The sequence below is a fragment of the Muscardinus avellanarius genome (assembly GCF_963383645.1).
Source record: "Muscardinus avellanarius genome assembly, chromosome: 14".
In the NCBI taxonomy this organism is placed as follows: Eukaryota; Metazoa; Chordata; class Mammalia; order Rodentia; family Gliridae; genus Muscardinus; species Muscardinus avellanarius.
In genome coordinates this window covers 64,944,935-64,963,992 of record NC_137800.1, presented here as the reverse complement: position 1 = coordinate 64,963,992, position 19,058 = coordinate 64,944,935, and positions in this window count along the sequence as shown.

Below are 19,058 nucleotides of genomic sequence, written 5' to 3'. Positions count from 1 at the left end.
TAGAACATCATGAATTTGAAATCATATAGTATGGGGCTTTTCTAGATTGGCTTCAGATAGGTTTCTTTCCTTCCTTCCCTTCCTTCTTTTCTTCTTTTCTGACTTTTGATGAGTCAGCTGACATCATGGTGTGATGGCTGTTAAGGCAGACAGTTGTTAACAAGCCACTCTTCTCTCATTAGTCCTACTGCTCGTCTCCAGAATGGCCCAGCGCTCCTTATGGATCCTCTTGCTCATTTCTCCTGTCCACACCTAGGTGCTCATCAGAAGTCCAAGCTATCAGGCCCGCACCTCCCCAATGACATTCACCAAAGAATGGAACTTAGTGTTTAAGTATTTTTACTGAGACCATATATCCTAACCCCAGCTATGCAATAAAATAAGTGGGGAATTAAAAGAAAGGAAAAGAAAGAAAGAAGAAAGGAAAAAAGGAAGGAAGGAAGGAAGCAAGGAGGGAAGAAAGGAAGGGTGGGTGGAAGGAAGGAAGGTTGGAAGAAAGATAGACCTATGTCCAGGGATTCTGACTCGACAGGTCTTGGATGGGCCTAGGGCATTGTTGTTTGTTTACATCTTTACCATGTGGCTGTGGAGACTATTTTCTTGTATTCTACTCAGTGTGATTGTTCTCTCAAAGCACAATTCTTGGCCTCAAGATCACTCTCTGGAAGAGGGTTCTCAGCGATCCCTGAATCCTGGTATTCAGGGCCTTGTGTAATCCCCTCCCCTTAGGCCTGGACTGCACCCAGTGACTTATGTCCAACCAGCAGCATATGGCAGAAACAATGGGATGTCACTTTCAAGATTTGGTTACAGAAAGTCTGTGGCCACCCTCTTACCTTGCCTCTCTGTTCCTGGACTCTTCCCCCCTTCCCCAGGGCTCTTGCTCCAAGAGAAGCCAACTACCAATTGTGAGCAGCTCTATGGCAGGGAGTGATGAGCCACGGTGGCAGTGAGGACCTGAAACATGCTAAGTGCAGAGTAAGGGACCTTGAATGTGACATGCCCCTGTGGACACTGTGCAGCCTGTCAGGTTGCCAGCTAAGCCACGACCAGATTACTGACCCACAGAAGCCCTGAGTTGATAAAGATTTCTTGTTTTAAACCAGCGTGGGGGCCATTTGTTATGCAGTGAAGATGATTAATGTATTTCTTGATAAAAGAAGTGGCTCCTTTGGACAGCTCGGGAAAACAGGCTTTATGTCAATTTTGAAGAGCCGTGGGTCTAAGAGCGTGTTTTGGGGGGTGACTGTTAATTAGACAGGGCCCAGAGTACTGGAGTAGCAAGGCGGGGGGCCAATTAACGGCATCTCAATAGCTCCTGCTTCTCAAATGTCAACAGGCTTACAGAGTGCCTGGGAGCTTTGTGTGTGTACATGTGCGTGTGCCTGTGTGCGTGTGTGCATGTATGTGTGCATGTATGTGTGTGTGCATGTGTGCGTGTGTGTGTGTTTTTGGGGGGGAGTGGAGTTCTGTAAGTTCCCAGGTGGTACTGATGTTGTCGAGGTCACAATGTCAAGGGAGAAGCAACTATGCTACTTAGCTTCCTGTTTCTCTTTGGGCACTTCTTTTTAAAATAGTCTTCTTTGTTCCAGCAGTGCTACAGAAGCCAGGAAGTTGCCCTTTGCCCTTTGGGAGTTTGGAAGGTGCAGCAGCCTCCCCTTGAGGCCAGAAGGTGGAGGAGGTGGCGAGAATGGGAAGGTTTTGGCTGAGTTACCTGAAAGAACAGGTTATATAAGTCAAACGTAGTCAAATGTTGGCAATTTCATAAGGTTCCAACTCTTTAGGGATAAAGGTCTGACTACCCATCCCGACCAAGAGATCTTTTCCTAAGTGCCAGTCTTGGGGCATCTGTTTTTATTTGTATTTTTTAAAGGAGACAATTCCTCAGCAGTTCTTCTCAAACTCTTTTACCCAAGTTGCCCTCAGCAGAGAGGGGCGTGAATCCTGGGACACCGCCAGGAGAAAAGCTGTGGAAGTCCTTTCTAAAAACGGCCTGTTTCTTGTGAACTGATGGAATGGGTTCATTATGACACAAATCTAATATCCTCCCTAAGTTTATGTGTAAAACTGCTGCCCCAGGAAGATGTGCTTGACCTCTGTTTTCCTGGGAACATGCTTTTCCCTCCAGGCTGGAAGCTTCTAGCTCCCCAGGCCCAGCTCTGAGGGTCCCGCTCCTCACAGCCTGTCAGTCCTCTTAGGCCTTCCCTAGGTCGCTACCAAGTGTGGGTCCAAGGTCAAGCATTTTGGATGTGCTGATACTTACTCCTCACTCCCCCTCTTACTCCTCACTCCCCCTCCCCAGACTCGAGAGTCTCCCCCTGCCCTGTGGAAAGACACCACCTACTCCTCTTCCCTACTCCTCACCCCACCCTTCTGGATAGACACTTCCCACTTCCACCCTACTAGTAGACCCGGCCTTCCTGGAGAGACCTCACCCTCCTGGGTAGACACCTCCTCCCATCCTACTAGACAGACCCCGCCCTCCTGGATAGACCTCACCCTCCTGGATAGATACCTCCCCCCAACCTACCCTATAGGACAAACCCCATCCTCATGGCTAGATGTGATCCTGATGAGTAGACACCCACTCAGATCTTATCCTCACAGTTAGACCCCACCTTCTTCCCTTCTCCTTCGGGACCCTACTCTCCGGATAGACCCCAACCTCCTAGGTAGACTCCGCCCTCACCATCCTGGATAGACACTTCTAGGGCCTCACCCCCTTTGTAGAGGAACCTCCTTTTGTAGAGACTCAATGCCTGGCCATCTCTACCCCTCTTCCTGGCCAGACCTTCTTGCCTAGACGCCCCTTCCAGTAGAGGTCCCCTCCCTCACAGAGCCCCCATTGGGGCTCCATTCCATCCTCCTGTGTGGAGCCTGTTCCCCACACCTCAGCAGCAGCAGAACACCACCTAGGTTTTCTCTCCAGGGGCTCCAGGGAGGTGGAGTGTCACCAGGAGAAGGTACTAAGTCAGGTGACTTCGCTGGGTGTTGCCGTTTTCAGGCAGGCTCTAGTGGGTGCTCCCTGGCCCACAGCTCCTCCACGGGACTTCTCCCAGCTTTGCCTGATGACAGGTATATCCCGAGACCATCCTAATGACACAGATTTTGGGACCCGTCCCAGTTGTCAGAATGCAAGCCTAAGGAGGGGTTTGGGAGTCTGCACGTCCACTCTCCCGGTTGGGGACTCCTCTCCCAGGCAGCTTGGGTGGAGAGGCTGCAGCTGGCCGGGCGCCCCAGTCTGCACCCCTGTGTGGCCCTCAGGGACACCTCCAGCCCATCTCCCATCATCACCCGGCCAATCCCTGATACCTCCTTTCTCACTTAGAAGATTAAGGCCATCTGCTCTGTGCTTGCTATGTTTCCCACCCCCACCCTAAAATATTCTCCACATTTCTCATTCTTCCCCCCCCCCTTAGAAAATAAACATCTCCCACAGCTGCTTTCCCTCTTGATTTGCACCCCTCCCTGCCGGTCTCCTCTGCACATCGCCCTTCGGGCCCTCCCTCTCTGCATTCAGTCTTTTTTTTTTTTTTTTTTAATTGGACTTTTTGTCTTTTCCTCTCTGAAAAGAAAAACATCTCACTGTGACTTGTCCTTTCCTTCCAGCTCCACTCTCATTTTCCCCTCCTAGTGCTCATTTTATCTTCCGTCCTCTTTCCTTCTGTGCTCCGTAGGGCCTTTGCAGTGACCCTAGGGTAAAGGAGGAGTAGAAGCCCACTGCAGCAATACAGGGTAGAGGTCATGCTTAGAGAATTGGGGACTGGGTGCTCAGCAGTAGAGCGCTTGCCCAGCCTGTGCAACACCCTGGGTTTGATCCTTGGCACCAGGGATGCGGTAGGGAAGAACTAAGGACTAGACTCTGGACTTAGTGTAGGCAACCACATAGATTTTATTTTCCCTGACAATGCTTTACTGAACCAAACCTATACCTTCGATGCCTCCCACACATACAAAGGGCCTATCTGTAGTGTGTGTGTGTGTGTGTGTGTGTGTGTGTGTGTGTGTTCATCAGTTTTCTGTTACTGTAACTTAACGCCTGAGATCATCAACTATCAACTTCTAAGGAAGAAAGGCTTACTTTGGCTCAGAGTTTCAGTCCATGGCTGCATAACCCCATTGCCTTTGGACTGTGCCCCGGCATCGTAGATGGTGAGGAGTACATGTTGGAGCAAAGCTTCTCACATCATGGTGACTGGGAAACAAGAGAGAGGGAACGAGAGAGGAGGGAGAGGACTGGGTCCCAATATGCCCTTCCAGGGCACACCCCCAGTTACCTAAATTTCTCCCACTAGGCCTCACTTCTTAAAGGTTGCAGCACCCCCCAGTAGTACCACAGGCTAGGGAATGAAGCTTTAACTCATGGACCTTTAAGGGTCCATTTATTTGGACCATAGCAGTATGAATAACTAAAGAGCCTAAGAGGATGAGAGAAGTCACTTCTATGCATGCGTGTGGAGGACAGAAAGTTGCCGAGGCCTTCGAGTGGGTTTGTTGTATGAACTTTGGCATAGGTCCCCAGAGCATCGGGCATGTATAGGGCACCTAGGCCAGTTTTTATCTCTAGACTGAGCTACACGCCTGCCCTATTTATTTATTTAAATTTGAAACAGATTTCTCACCATGTTGCTGAGGCTGGTCTCAAACTTGTGATCCTCCTGTCTCAGCCTCCCAAACACTGGGATTATAATCCATACACTACTGTGCATGGCTCAGCACTGATTATTTTTAATTCCATCCATACCCATCAGCCCCAAAAGAATACCTGAAATAAAAAAGGGCTCTCAATGGATCTCCAGCCCTGAAGTTCAGTATCTCCTGCATTTTGCCTGATGATAAGAGTCTTGGGGGCTTGTATGAGCCAGGATGACAGATGGGCTGGACAACTCATGATGAGGAAGACTTGTGCCTGATTCTGACCAGGACCAAAGATAACACCAGGAAAACCCCATGTCTGTCTTTCCCATCCATGTCGTCTTCTAAAAGACCTTCCACTATGACCTACAGAGTGCGGTTGGGGGAATTGGGAGAATTCTTCGATAAAGACCTTTGCATTGAGCCCAGATCCTGAAACTGGAGGCTGACTTGTTGTTCAGCACAGAAATACTACTGTGTGCTCACTCCAGCCCTTCTCTGTGTCCCTGCCACAGAATGCACTGGAGACCTCTGCGTGTGTTGCGTAAGTCTAGACCGTGAGTTAGGGTTACTGCATTATTCTTTTTTGTACCTTGTCTTATCCAGCTTTTCTTTCCCTGTGTCCAAAATGCCTGAGATGAGCAAGTTAAAGGAGGCAGAGGGCCTCACTACGTAGCTGACCCTGGCCGTGAACCCACGATCCTCTTGTCTCAGCCTCCCAGGCACTAGGATTACAAGCATGCCCAGCTCGTAGTCCATTCAGGTTTCAATGGGTTAATTTACTTATGAGGTCAGAGCCCCCATGGTCCACTCCTTCACCAAGGCCCTGCCTCTGGACAGTGCTGCACTTGGGGTCCATGTCTAGAACCATTCTTGCTTATAGTAGAGCATGATAAATGTTCCTAATGAATCCAGATATGTATTTACTTACTTATTTTTGTGGATCCCTTATCTAAACAATTTGGTTTAAAAATATATGGCAAAATTCATGGCCTGTGTGAGGCACAGTGATTTATCAGACTGACTGATTAAATGATTGGCTGATTTAGAGTTATAGGTGGACATGCCGCGACAGATACTGATCTAATGTCCTTTGTGCAGATTCTTCTTCATGGCCAGGCACTGTCGTTTTGTCTGGCTCCAGGAACCATCTCTCTGGCTTCGTTACTGTCAATAATCCTAGCTAATGGTGTAACTCGTGAAACGTGGCTCTTACAGCTGTGGCTCTTTGGAATTTTTTGTACCTAAGTTACTCTGCAGCTTCCATACCTCATGTTTAATGCTGCTTGCACCTGCACTCACAGGCTTCCTCCCCGTCCAGGGTATGTCTGTGCCAACGCGCTTCCTGGGACTCTTTCAAAGATCCTACTGTGTCTCATCAGTAATGGTCATCCTGGAGCAGAAAAGAGGGTGATCCCTTTCCCAACCACCTTAAAGGGCCAGAGCTGATACTCTATAACAAACAAAAGACAGGTTAAGAGAAAGCACAATATATTCGATCATAGTTTTATTTGACATGGGAGCCTGGCAATGAAATACTCTGGAAACTGAGTCTTCAGGTTTAACCAAGTGAAGATGAGAGCCAGTGGGCAGCTCCAGCCCCAGGGTGACTGTAGTCTTTGTACAATGGTGGCACTTGGCCTGACTTCCTACCTGCAGGAAGTCAATGCAGGCTGCAGGAGACAACACACTCTGTCGAGGATGGCAAATAGGTGCCATTCCCCTTTGCAGGGCCAAGGCACCAACTCACAACAGCATTTTGAATCTCTCCAGAGGGACTGATCTGGGGACCGATAACAGCCTCTGTGAGGATCTCTGCACAGACCACAGCAAGTGGTCTTTGAATGAAATCTGATACTCCAGCAGGGCGAGGCATCTGCCTGGCCCCCTCTCTCCAGAAAATGCTCTGTTGGGAGGCTCAAGGCATTTCCAGGGCTTATTAACTGGCAGCTAAGTTTAATGAGTACATTTCGCAACTTCCAGGTATTCTGTTAGGACACTGTTATCCAACCAGTGCCTAGCAAAACCTGGGTCCACTGGAAGGCCTGCATTTCCTTGGCTTCTTTGCCAGTTTTTGATTTAGGGGAGTAAAGGGTGGAGGCTCTGGTAACCATGGGGAAGGAAGGGGGCAGCCGGTGTGTGTGTGTGTGTGCACGCACGCGTGTGTGTGCGTGCACGTATGTGTGTGTGTGTGTGTGCTAGGAATACAGTGGGTGGGTGGCGGTGGGTAGTGAAAGGTCTGTCATTCCATGGGGCAAGGGAGAAGGCTTGAGCTTCTGTGAGGGTCCTCACAGGGTCACTGGTCTGTGTTAATGGTGTGAAGTTTAGAAAATATTGTGTTATGGTTTTCATTTTTGTGTGTGTGTGTGTGGTCCCGGAGGTGGAATGCAGAGGCTTTCTACCTCTGGACTATACTCCCAGACCAATTTTCTATTTTATTTGGAAACAGGGTCTCACTAAGTTGCTGAGAGCCTCACTAAGTAGCTAAGGCTGGATTCGAACCTGTGCGACCCTCCTGTCTCAGCCTCCCAAGCGCAGGGATTACAAGTGTGCACCACCACGCCGGCGTGTTATGATTTTCAATCCCAAAACTCTTCTGTTTTAGGTATTGAGTGAAGATGTAGGAAAAGGGTAAAAGAAATTAGTGACTGCTCCTTTCTCTTCTACCCTCTCAACAAAGCAGAATCATCTTGGGCAGCTCTGGGTAGAAGGAAATAGATTCTCTTCAAAGCATACTGTGCTGGGGTCTGTATAGACCCCCAGCACACTTACACACTTACACACACATGTAACACATGTGGACACCTGTGCACACACATGCTTGCTTATGTGCGCACTAATGCTCACAGCAGTGTTCCCGTAAGTGGTGTTGTGAAGAGCTGGACACATTTTGGGTCAGCAGGACCCAGGCCGCGTATTAATAGCTTACCAGCTGCCACACAAACACAGTCTGATAATGACATGGTCTTATTGTTTTCTTTCTTTCTGACTGAGGGGGGAAATGGGCCAGCTACTCTTTCCTTCCTCCTTTTCCTGAATTGCTAAACACATGCACTTTTCTCTAGTTAACTCTTTAGGGTCAAGGAAAGGGAATTTTCAGGCATATATGCCTTCTGTGTTTAATTTCTGTTGAATCTGGAAAAAAAAAAATCGTACTTGCCTTTGACAACCTTGGGGAAAAAATTTCTTCTCCTTGCCCTGGTCCTTCCTTCGGAGGAAGAGTCTGTGTCATGGACACCTCTCGTGGTGCAGGCTGTACAAGGCTGTGATAGTTAGTTGGTCAAAACATGGGATTTGTAAACCAGGTGTGGAGATGCATGACTGTAAATCCAGTACTTGGGAGGCTGAGACAGGAGAGTCGTGGGTTCGAGGTCAGCCTGGGCAACTTAGTGAAATCCTGATTAAAAAAAAAAATCCTAAAACAAGAAACAATTGGGATTTGTATATTTTTCTCATGCCTCCCTTTCCCCTCTGCTCCTTGTGCAACATTTTTGTGTCCTTGATGTTTCCTTATTTCAGATAAAGGCCCTCTGTATTTCGTGTGTGTGTGTGTGTGTGTGTGTGTGTGTGTGTGTGTGTGTGTGTTTTAAGGTAGGGATGAGAAAGGAGAGGATGGCAAAGATAGAGAAAGAAAGAGTTTACACAGTCTTTTCTGGGCCAGCTTCTACAGCATATGGCAGAAGATACCTGGGAAGGACTGACTTTTCCTTTCCTTTCTTTTCATCTTATCTTTTACCCTCCTTCCTTACTCACTCTCTTTTTTCCTTCCTTCCTTCCTTCCTTCCTTCCTTCCTTCCTTCCTTCCTTCCTTCTTCCTTTTTTTCCTGGTACTAGGGATCAAACCCCTGTGTGTTCTACCCGAGCCACACCCCTAGCCTTTTTTGATATTTTATTTTGAAACACGTTCTCACTAAGTCACCGAGACTGCCCTTGAACGTGCAATTCTTCTGTCTCAGCCTCTCAAGCACTGGGGCTACGGGCCTGTGCCACACTGCAGCCGGGAAGGACTTTCTGAAGCAGCGCTTTGGCGGCACAGGCTGGCGGGGTGTGTGGGGGGCTCCTGGTTCCCTTGTGGCTCTGGGAGGGTAGAGTTGTCAGGACGGGGGAGGCGTGCAGTTAGGGAGGGCTGAAGGCTGCATGAGGAGAAGATTGCATTTGCTGAGTGGTGAGTAACAACAGGAGGTGTGCATGCCAGGGAGTGCCCGGCGTGGGCGTCACCAGCTTGGAGGGAACCTGGGTATGAGAGGCTGCTGCACTGGGGGCAGTGGGCACACGTGGAGCAGACAGACAGGAAGGGCATTCCGGAGGTCTGTGGCTCACCACTGCCTGCTTCAGTGCTCTAGGAAGAGGGAGACGGTGCTCCAGCCAGGAGCTTGTACATGGAGGGGCAACTTTCAGCCCAGAAGAGGCCTGGTGGGGAGGGGCCAGGCCTGGAAGGGAGCAGGTCAGAAGGAAGAAGTGATTCACTGGAAGAGGATAAGTGTTGGTGTATACTTGTAGAACCCTGTGATGACTGGGAGGGAACTGTAGATGTGAAGGTGACCTTCAAGAGAGAGGTTTGGACTGAAAATGTGGGAGGAGCATCTACTCTCGGGGGTTGAAATTGGGACTCTAAGAGAGAGGAGATCCCTGAAGGACCACCTGCAGGCCAAGGAGAGGGACCTTAGGAGAAGTCAACCCTGTGGACTCTTGATATTGGATTTCTAGTCTCCAGAACTGTGAAGTAAGAAATGCTTGTAACTTGTTCTTATTTGCTATGGAAGTCTTATCAAACTAAGGCACTTCTATAAAATTGCTATTATTATTATTATTATTATTATTATTATTAATTTTGGTACTGGGCATTGAACCCAGGGGCATACTAACTCTGAGCTACACCCCCAGCTCTATTTTTATTCTTCATTTTGAAATAGGGTCTCACTAAATTGCAAAGGGTCTCACTAAGTAGCTGAGGCTGTCCACAAACTCGTGATTTTCCCGTCTCAGCCTCCTAAATACTGAGATTACAAGCATGTGCCGCTACCCCCAACTGAAGCCCTTTTTATTTGTGATTTGGTAACAGGTTCACTAAATTCTTGAGGCTGACCTTGAACCTTCAATCCTCCTGTTTCAGCCTCCTAAGTATTATGATCACAGAAGTGTACCACCACATCCAGCTTATGACATTGCTATGGTTTGGATAAGTGTTCCCCAAAGCCCATGTGTTAAAGGCTTGGCTGCCAACCCGTGATGCTATTATTTGTAGGTGGTGGAATCTTTGAGGAATGAGGTCTAGCGAAACAAAGGTCACTGGGCGTGTACCTTTGGGATCCCTTTCTCTTTCTTTTTCGTTTCCTTTGTTATTGCTCCCACCATGATGTCCTGTCATAGGCCCAAGAGCGATGTGGCCAATTGATCATGGATGGATACCTCCAAAACTGTAAGTCAAAAGAAACCTTTTAGCTTTAGAAGCTGATTTTCTCAGGCAGTTTGTCACAGTAATGGAAAGCAAACACAAACACTTTTAAAATGATGGCAATCCAGAATCCAAGAAATATGATATATCCCAGGAAAATTCATAATGCAAATTAACATATTAAATTCTCTTAGAATGCCTGAAACATCTTTAACTCGAGTAGTTTTTCCTCATGGCTAATCACCATGTAGAAACATATTCTGGGTGATGCTGTAGGAAAGCTTCTACAGAAAGCAATAAGTAACCATATTTCCTTAACATATCTTTTGAGCAATGATTTCAGAGAGGAGGACTGGCAACACCATTTTTCAGAGGAGTTAAGCTCATTCACACATGAACAACGTGATGTCATCAATAAGAACCATAAATTCAAGGTCAATATGAACAAAAAAACCCTGTGATAATATATGCCCCACTTATCAGGCACCTATCACATGGCGGAATATGATTCTCGCCTTCCAGGTTTCCCCAATGCATGAATTTCCATTGCCCTGAGTAACAGATTAAATACCACCAGTGCCCCACCAACACAGTTCCAATGTCAGTTATCAGGGTGCATTAACAGTGAACAATTGCATAAAGTATAAACTCTGCTGCTTTATCTCCAAGTCACAAATCACTACTCAAACAACAAAGGTGCACGGTGACCAGTGACTCTCTGCCTTGAGTCCACCAGCGGCCGGTCATGGCGCCTTGTTAATCAGTTCACTCACAGACAGCAAAGGGCATGGCTGTGCTGGCTCCTTGGCTCCTGATAATAAGCCAACATGACATTTTACAAAAGTGGAGATCAAAAGAGGGGATTTGCCAACAAGGACCAAGGTATGACAAAAGCAGGCAAAGTGGCCATCCCTCGGGGGTCTTCTCTCTCTTAAAGTCCCAGGTTCCATTAGTTAGAAATCTTTGGGTTGCACATGAAAAAAAAAAAACTCTGTCTTGGAATAGTATAGACAAGAAACGAGACTAACTGAAAGATTACCTAGGGGCTATATACTGGATAGCTTTTATGTCCTGTTTGGTTAGTCAGGCCAATTGTGGCAACTTTCCATCACTGCGACAAAACACCTGAGATAAACAGCTTATAAAAAGAAAAGGTTTAGTTTAGTTGGTTCATAGTTTGAGAGGTTTAGTCCATGGTTATCTGTCCTCATTACTTGTGGGCCTGTGGTGAGGCAGCTCATCATGGCACAAGTGGGTGGTGGAGGATGCTGCTCCTCTCCTGGCCGTAGACAGGCAAGAAGAGAGACAGGAAGGGGCCCTTCGAGGACACGCCCCCAGTGACTGACCTTTCTTCCATTAGGCCCGGCCGGCCTCCTAACAGTTCCACCACCTCCCCACAGCTCCCGGCTGGCAACCACGCTCTCAAGCACAGAATCTTTGGAGAGCTCCGGATCCCAGCCACGGCACCCCGTTTCTCAGACTCATCTGTCATCTTGGCCACGGCCTGACACACTCTGTCACCTCGATGTGGGCTGCCTCTAACTTCCTGCTGCAATTGTCCTCAATCCTGGGGGGAGACCCTCAAGACCCCGCCCACACTCACCTATGCTCATTCTGGAAATAGGAGGCAGTGGGGCTGGGGCAGCAGCCGGTGGACAAACGCTCCTGCCTTCCATTCCGGGGCAGACGGGTCTCACGTCTGAGGATCCCCGGCACACTCCTTCCCTGGTGACACTTCGGTGGCCGGCTTGGCAAGCAGTCTAAGCATTGACCCTTCCTTCTTCTCTCACTTCTCCTCCCTGCACCATCTTCCCAAATAAGCTTCCTGTTGTGTTTGTGGATAAACTCAAATTAAGGCAAACGTAGTCTCATAAGTAGCCAGGCCTGAGTCCAGGGCCTTTGACTGGGTCCCTCTCTAGGAGCAAGATGGGATAGGGGTGTAGTGGGGACAGTAAAGAAAGTACAGATGGCCCAGGGGGCCACGTGGTCATTTTGCACCGGGACTATAAGTTGTGCATCCAGTCCTGGTGGGGGAAGAGGAAGGGAAGAGATGCTGGCTGCTTATGACCACTGTTGGGCTCTGTGTCCCCTCTGCCAAGGGAGAGGGGGAATAAGCCTGCATGGGTCAAAATCAGGAGGAGTAGATGGAGACACACACACACACACACACACACACACACACACACGCATGCACGTGCACACAGAATTAACTGTTAAATTTATAAAGCCTTAAGTAATGAAGAGGTGGCACATGCCTGTAATCCCAATACTTGGGAGGCTGAGATAGGAGGATCACAAATTTGAGGACACCCTCAGTGATTTAGCAAGGCCCTGATTTAAAATAAAAAATAAAGAAAGGGTTGTGGTGCCGCTCAATAGAATGCCCCGGGTTCAATCCCCAGCACCACCACCACACACACACACACACACACACACACACACACACACACACACAGCCTTGAATAATAGTGGACCCCAGACTCCTAGGAATATGGTTTACTAAAGGGTGGGGCTGAGAGTATAGCACAAGTACGCCCTACTGGTATTCAGTCTTTCCTCCAAGTTCCATCCGTTGGTGGTGCAAACAAAACAGTCCAGCCGTTTCTCCCCAGTTCTTAATCCTTATAACACACTTGTCGTTGACGTAAGCTCACCATCCCCATTATAGAGATGGGAAACCAAGGTAAAATGATTACTGACCTGCCAAAGCCATAAAGGAAAGTCTCGCTGAGCTTGGGACTGCACTCCGGGCTCCCTGCCCAGTGAGGCTGAGCCCCACCTTTTACAGGAACCAACTTCAGGGACAGGGGCTGCTGGGTTTCCTGGAAGGCAGAGGTTTGCATCCCCGTGTCTTGAGCTGCATTCCACAGTCCTGCGGCTGTGGCCTGGGGGGGAGGGGGAGAGCAGGTGGGGCGGGGCCTGGCTGTCAGCGCCGACCCCTCCCATGAGTGGGCTCACCTCTGCGGCAGACCAGCCTTTCACTGCATCCGAGCAGCGTAGGGCCCCACTGAGCTCATCTGTATAGATGGGCGTCATGTTCAGACACTGTTCTTACAAAGACCGCTGTAGTCAAATGCAAGGAGGAGGAGGAGGAGGAGGAGGAGGAGGAGGAGGAGGAGGAGGAGGAGGAGGAGGAGGAGGAGGAGGAGGAGGAGGAGGAGGAGGAGGAGGAGGAGGAGGAGGAGGAGGAGGAGGAGGAGGAGGAGGAGGAGGAGGAGGAGGAGGAGGAGGAGAAGAAGAAGAAGAAGAAGAAGAAGAAGAAGAAGAAGAAGAAGAAGAAGAAGAAGAAGAAGAGGACTCAGTGTTAAACTGTTGTTTTTGTCTGTGTGAAAACATAGGACTCTCAAGAGGATTTGTCCTGCTATGGGCCCCAGTGCAACGCAGATGAAGGGCAGACACTTCAGCTTCGTTCTTTGCTTTTCTTTGAGGGGCTCTGCTTTACTTTCAGCCTCTGTATGTTGCATGTGGGGAAAACGGGGGACGGAGCATCCTTGGCAGTTATCAGCGGCCTTTGCACACATCACTTGCTCCTTGTGACAAGTGGGAGCCGTGTGCTGTAATCATCCTCCTTACACCAGAGCCCGGCGAGGTGGCGTCACGTGAGCGTCACTGGTAACTTAAACGAGGAAACCAGCAGCGCCGGACCCCTGAGCCCCAGGCTTCCGAAGGGTCCATGATGACAGCAATCCCAAAGCATGGGCTTGCCATTTTTAAAAAGTTACTTAAGCCGGGCGTGGTGGCGCACGCTTGTAATCCCCGCGCTTGGGAGGCAGAGACAGGAGGATTGTGCAGGTTCGGAGCCAGCCGCGTGGGCTTAAGAGACCCTGTTTTCAAATTAAAAATAAAAGTATAAAATAGGTCTGGGAGTGTAGCCCGGAGGTAGAAGGCTTTCCAGGAACCCCAGTACCACCCCCCAAAAAAAATGTTACTTAAAAAGTTATTTTGAAGCCAGGCGTGGTGGTGCATGTTTGTAATCCCAGCATTTAGGAGGCTGAGACTGGAGGATCACAGTTCAAGGACAGCCTCAGCTACTACTTAGTGAGGCCCTTTGCAGCTCAGTGAGACCCTGTTTCAAAAATAAAGGATAAAAAAAATAGGGCTGGAGGTGTAGCTCGGAGGTAGAATGTCCCTGGGTTCCATCCCCATCATCGCAAAAAACAAACAAACAAACAACAACAACAATAACAAAAGTTATTTTGGCCAGGAGCATGGGCTCATGCCCTCCGGAGGCTGAGACAAGATAATTCACCAGATGGAGGCCAGCCTCAGCAACTTAGTGAGTCTCTATTTCTTCTTTCTTTCTTTCTTTCTTTCTTTCTTTCTTTCTTTCTTTCTTTCTTTCTTTTTTTTGTGGTACTGAGGATGTAACCCAGGGGCTTTCTACCTCTGGGCTATACTCCCAGACCTATTTTCTACTTTATTTGCACTAAGTTGCTGAGAGCCTCACTAAGTAGCTGAGGCTGGCTTTGAACCTCAAATGGGTGATCCTCCTGTCTCAGCTTTCCAAGTGCTGAGATTACAAGCGTGTGCCACCATGCACGGCTAGTGAGACTCTATTTAAAAAAATGAATTAAAATTTATTTTCTTGCTATATTTTTCATGAATATCAGATTTCCCCCTTTCCTAAACATTGTCTTTGGCTAGCTTTAAGTATACTGGTTGAAGGGAAGCAGGGCAGAGGTGGAGCTGGGGGAATTGGGCACATACGTTAAGTCCCAGTGCCTGCTCTCTACTGATCCAGCAAGGCGGCTCGCCCCTGCTCGCTGCCTGGGATGTCCACGCTGTCTTCTCACCACTGGCCAGGCAGCTGTGTGACATAGTTGTCATTGTCTCTCCAAGAGCATCAAGGCCCAGAAAATGGGTGTCAGAAGTTTGGAGGAACCTGGGCATAGTGGTGCACGCTTGTAATCCCATCATTCAGGAGGCGGAGACTGAAGGATGGCAGTTCACAGACAGCCTCAGCTAGTTAGTGAGGCCCTTTGCAACTCAGAGAGACCCTGTTTCAAAATAAAGAATAAAAAATAGGGTTGGGGGTGTGGCTCGGAGGTAGAATGTCCCTGGGTTCCATTCCCAGTACCAAAAACCAAAACAAAACAAAACAAAAAACAAAAAAACCCTACAAAAGTTTGGAGGAAAAGCCTGTGAACAATTACGGAGCACTTTTCCTTTCTGTTGGTTTTTTTTTTTTTTTTTTTTGGTACTGGGGTTCCTGGAAGCCCTTCTACCTCCGGGATACACTCCCAGAGCTATTTTATACTTTTTTATTTTTGGAAACAGGGTCTCTTAAGCCAGCGCGGCTGGCTTCGAACCTGCGCGATCCTCCTGTCTCCACCTCCCAAGCGCGGGGATGACAAGCGTGCGCCACCACGCCCGGCTCCTTTTCTGTTTAAGATACCCTTCTTGGCGCACGATGTAACTGTGCGTCGCGATGCGGTTCAGCGTGACAAGAACATACGTGCCCGGGGGAACTGGTGTGTTTCCCTCCGGATTCCACCCTGCTCCCCCCTTTCCTCTATGTGGTACTGAGATTGCTGCTGATAATTCTGTGTATGCACATCGCATTCTTCGGAGTGTTTCTTCATCAAGTGGGCACTTCATCAGGTACTACGGCCCCAGAGATCTCCTGATGGAGGTCAGCTCAGTAGTGCCGGGGCAGACAAGGGTCTGGAGAAGCCAAGTCAGCAGGTGAGTCCGCAGTTGGGTTTTGAATATGAAGAAGTTTTAGGCATACCTTCATTTGCTTATTTGCCTGTATTTCCCCTTTGGTATATGGGAAGAGCTATCTATGATGAAAAGATTTTACCACCAACTAGGTCCCACACAGCTTTTTAAAAGGAAAATTCCAAGGGATAATGAAGCACGTGGTATGCAGAGTCACAGTCGATGTTCCTCCTCTCTTGGCCTCTTAATAAATAACAGTAAATGTTACACAGATGGAGTTTTAAATTGCATGAAATACGGTAGTATGTCTTATGCTTCGACAACCATCAGTCTGTTTCTAATATATCCATGGCAGAGTATGTGAGCCATCTTGCCACTAAACTATTTTTGAAATCAGGTGGAAGCCTGCCAATGTTTTTCTAAGTTAGCTGAGAACTGTCTCGTGCGTGAGAGGGGACGCTCCAGTATTGTAAGGCTACATATCTAGATAGAGTTTTGGTGAAGTTTTTTTTAATGCTGGCATTTGTTGAAATAGAGAATAAGCAAATAAATAAATAAACAAAAGGCAAGCAAATTTTAAATATTTGCATTATGAAATATACATACTCCGAAGAACAAAAAGTTTTTTTTTGTGCAAAGTTGGTTTGACTTTTATAAAAACTTTTATTTTTTTGGTACTGGGGATTGAACCCAGGAGCATTCTACTCCCAGCTACACTTCCAGTTTTTTTTTTCTTTTTTTTTTTTTTTTGTGTGTGTAATTTTCAAGTAGGGTCTTGCTAAATAGCTAAGGCTATCCTCAAACCTGTGATCTTCTGGTCTCAGCTTCCCAACTTCTGGGATTACAGGTGTGTGCCTACCATGCCTGGCTTGTTAAACATTTTAGTTCAAGCCGGGCATGGTGGCGCACGTTTGTAATCCCAGCGCTTGGGAGGCTGAGACAGGAGGATTGCACAGGTTCGAAGCCAGCCTCAGCTACTTAGTGAGGCTCTCAGCAACTTAGTGAGACTCTGTTTCCAAATAAAATATAAAATAGATCTGGGTGGATAGCCCAGAGGTGGAAAGCCACTGGGTTCCACACCAGTACCACACACACACACACACACACACACACACACACACACACACAAATTTAGTTCAAAAGCCTTGCTTTTTTGGTCCTGCATCGACTGACTTATGATTAGAAATCTGCTTTCTTTAGTACTCTTAGTTTGTCCAATGGCTTTAGTGATGACTAAGTTAATTTTATTATTTATTTATTTTTTGTGATACTGGGGATGGAACCTGGGGGCATTCTACCTCCGAGCTATACCTCCAACCCTATTGTTTATTCTTTATCTTGAGGCAGGGTCTCACTGAGTTGCAAAGGGCCTCACTAAGTATCAGAGGCTGTCTGTGAACCCGAATCCTCCTGTCTCAGCCTCCCAAAAGCTGGAATTACAAGCGTGTGCCACCATGTCGGGCTAATAATGACTATATTTAAATGTATACTATGTTTTTAACTTTATCGTTGGTGCTGCAGTTGTTATTTATTTATGCTATCTTTGCTTTTGGCAAAACACCACTATATCATAAAAATATTTCAACCTTGAATTAATTCCCACAAATGTCAAGTCTCACACAGCTCGAACCTACCTGGGCATAAAGAGAAATCAATATTTTCTGAAGGGCAATGGATTTTTCTAGGTAACTAATGTCCCACATAAAAGAGACCCATTCTTTACATTTTGTACTGTTTAAAATTATTATTATTATTATTTTTTACCATGGCCACTGCCACATGGCCAGTGTATCTGGGCAGATATTCATTTTTGGGTGTGGAAAAGCTACACCCCCTGTCCTATTTTGATTCTTTATTTTGAAATAGAGTCTCACTTAAGTTGTAGAGGGTCTCACTCAGTAGCTGAGGCTGTCCGTGAACCGCAATCCTCCGATCTCAGCCTCCCGAATGCTGGGATTACAAGCGTGCGCCACCACGCCCGGCTTCGGTCTTTCTTATCAGGTGGCTCCTCTGCTTAAAAAGCCTTTAAGTGGCACCCCTTTATCCTCATAATAAGGCCTAAACTCCTAAAGTCATTCTCCAAAGCCTTCCTCATCTTTAAGTAGGATAGGCATTAAAAATAGAAGAGAGGCATAAAGGAAGGATAAAGAAATACAATTAAAACTTGCTGGGCGTGGTGGCACATGCTGGTAATCCCAGCATTTGGGAGGCTGAGACAGGAGGATCTCTGTTCGAGGGCAACCTCAGCTACTTAGCGAGGCCCTTTGCAACTCATTGAGACCCTGTTTCAAAATAGAGAATAAAGAAAAGTAGGGCTGGGATTGTAGCTCAGTTGTAGCACCATCCCTAGTCCTGCAAAAAAAAAAAAGTAAAGAAATACAATTAAAAATATTTTTGGCACTAGAGATTGTACCTCTGAGTTACACTCCCAGCCTTTATTTTATTTTATTTTTATTTTATTTTATTTTATTTTTGGTGGTACTGGGGTTCCTGGAAGCCCTTCTACCTCCGGGCTACACTCCCAGACCTATTTTTACATTTTCATTTTGGAAACAGGGTCTCCTAAGCCAGTGTGCGCAGCTGGCTTCAAACCTGCGCGATCCTCCTGTCTCTGCCTCCCAAGCGCGGGGATTACAAGCGTACGCCACCACGCCCGGCTTATTTTTTATTTTAAAACAGGCTCTTGCTAAGTTGCTGAGTCTGGCCTGAAACCTGTGGTCCTCCTGTCTCAGTCTACCAAGGACTGGGATTATAGGTGTGAGCCACTGTACCTAGCTAAGGAAGGAAATAGAATTTTAATTTATAGTTTTGTATACTTTTCCAGGCCTGTCACTCTCCAACCTGGTCTCTCTTCCAGGCCTGTCACTTTCAAATTTCTGTAAATCTTAGTGTTACGGTAAATTCACTCACTTGTGATAATTACCATGTGTACTGCTAATTAGCCATCAATAAATAGATTAAGCAAAGAGAGATAAGCTATTTTTAGAAACTTGTAAGTCAGAGGACTTTCTAGTGTTATCTACTGATCAGATAATGGAGACTACATCAGCCTACAGAGGCTGAGAATGAGCAGACCACCATAAACCTTCCTGTGATCTCCAGACAGACGTCACCGTACCTTCCCACGCCCATCCCTCACCAAATTTTCTTTCTTTCTTTTTTTTTTTTTTTTCCTGGAACCCCTCTACCTCCGGGCTACGCTCCCAGACCTATTTTTATATTTTTATTTGGAAACAGGGTCTCTTAAGCCAGCGCAGCTGGCTTTGAACCTGTGCAATCCTCCTGTCTCTGCCTCCCAAGCGCGGGGATTACAAGTGTGCGCCACCACGCCCGGCTACCAAGTTTCCTTTAAGAGGAGGGTCTGGAA